Source organism: Monopterus albus, unplaced genomic scaffold, assembly GCF_001952655.1.
Source record: "Monopterus albus unplaced genomic scaffold, M_albus_1.0 scaffold110.1, whole genome shotgun sequence".
NCBI lineage: Eukaryota > Metazoa > Chordata > Actinopteri > Synbranchiformes > Synbranchidae > Monopterus > Monopterus albus.
Window position 1 is genome coordinate 269,226 of NW_018127990.1, and position 1,700 is coordinate 270,925.

The 1,700-nt window shown below is 35.7% G+C and overlaps 1 protein-coding gene across 1 annotated transcript in view; it reads left to right on the forward strand.

The window, feature by feature from the left end:
• Window positions 1–1,700, forward strand: part of arhgef3 (Rho guanine nucleotide exchange factor (GEF) 3) — a 41,965-nt gene that overhangs the window by 4,229 nt on the left and 36,036 nt on the right. The gene's annotated exons all lie outside the window — the stretch shown is intronic.

A 1,700-nucleotide genomic window follows, 5' to 3' on the forward strand; every position in this document is an offset into this window, starting at 1 on the left:
GCATGGAATTCTACAGCTGTAGCCCATGTCATGCAGACGTCTGTATGTGGTGGTTCTTGATGCACTGACACCAGCCTCAGTCCACTCCTTATGAAGCTCCCCCAGATTTCTGAATCGCCCTTGCTTGACAATCCTCTCAAGGCTGCGGTCATCCCTGTCACTTTTGCACCTTTTCCGGCCACATTCTTCCCTTCTTCTTAACACTCTGTTAATATACTTTGATACTGCGTTCTGTGAGCATCCAGCTTCTTTTGCAATTGCCTTTTGAGACTTTTCCTCCTTATGGAGGGTGTCAATGATGGTCGTCTGCACAACCGTCAAGTCAGCAGTCTTCCCCATGATTCTGAAGCCTACTAAGCCAGACTGAGACAATTTCAAGGCTGAGGAAACCTTTGCAGGTGTTTTGCATTAATTAGCTGACTAGATTGGGACACAGGGAGCCTACAATGTTGAACTTTGTCATGATATTCTAATTTTGTGGAATACTGGATTTGGGTTTTTTTTTGTCTTTAATCCATAATCATCAAAATTGAAACAAATAAAGGCTTGAAATATTTCACTTTGTGTGTAGTGAACTAATATAACATACAAGTTTCACTTTTTGAAACAAATTATTGAAATAAATGGACTTTTCCTCTATTCAAATTTTTTGGCACATACCTGTATTACTATATGCAGTACATCTAATCAGCCTCACATCACCTCTTTACATCTAAACATGAATATGTTGTTATACAATCTGTTCATATATATTTAAATCATATTTTAATTTCATTTCATAGCTGAGCTTCTTTACCATCTCTCCACGGACCCCCTGCTAACTTCACTAACTAATCATTGCTAAGGACTTTTTAAGCTACAGTAGGTCCAGGTTTACATGTACTGACCAAAATGAACCACCAGGCGGCGCACTGGATCCACAATGCATCTTTAACAGACAAGCTGTCTGCTTAATGGAGAGAGTTCTTGTCCCCAGAGTTGAGACTTTCGGGCTGTGTCCCAGAAGCAGCCAGAAAAGATATCTAATTAGTTCTCATGTATTGTTTTCACATGACATTAATAATAAATAATAATAAGGGTTTATTAGTATTATGCTCATCAAAACTAGAGATTCCAACATGCTGGAAAAAGTCACACACTGTAATGTGCAAAGTAGTAAACTAATGATTATTTTCATTACTAATTCATCTCACAATCATGTTCTCCACTGATTGTTTTCTTTATTAACTATTTATCTGTTTGATTTTAAAATATTAAAAATGTTTTAAATGTAAAAAATAGTGAAAATACCAATTTTCTAAAGCCAAAGGTGCTGCTTGAAAAATCCTCAAACAATTATTATTTTGTCATGCTAATTAATTTTCTGTCAATCGACTAAACTATGATACAAGGGTATTAAATATATCAAGTTGTGTAAGTAGCCTACGCACATGCAAATGAATTAAATAAGGTTACAAAAGCAAATATGATCATAAAAAGTAAAATAATTTTCACCTGATCTTGAAATAAAAATGTTTGATTTCAGTTTTCAGCGTTGACTGATCACCGTGCTCACACATCTAAAAACTCTCTATTTGAGCATATTAGAAAACAGTGTCACACAGACTTGTCATCTGTAATTCAGAGTTTACTTGTGGTCCTTTGCCACATGTTGTTGCTCTGCAGTTTTAAGGAACAATAATGATTTCCTTTTTCTTCTC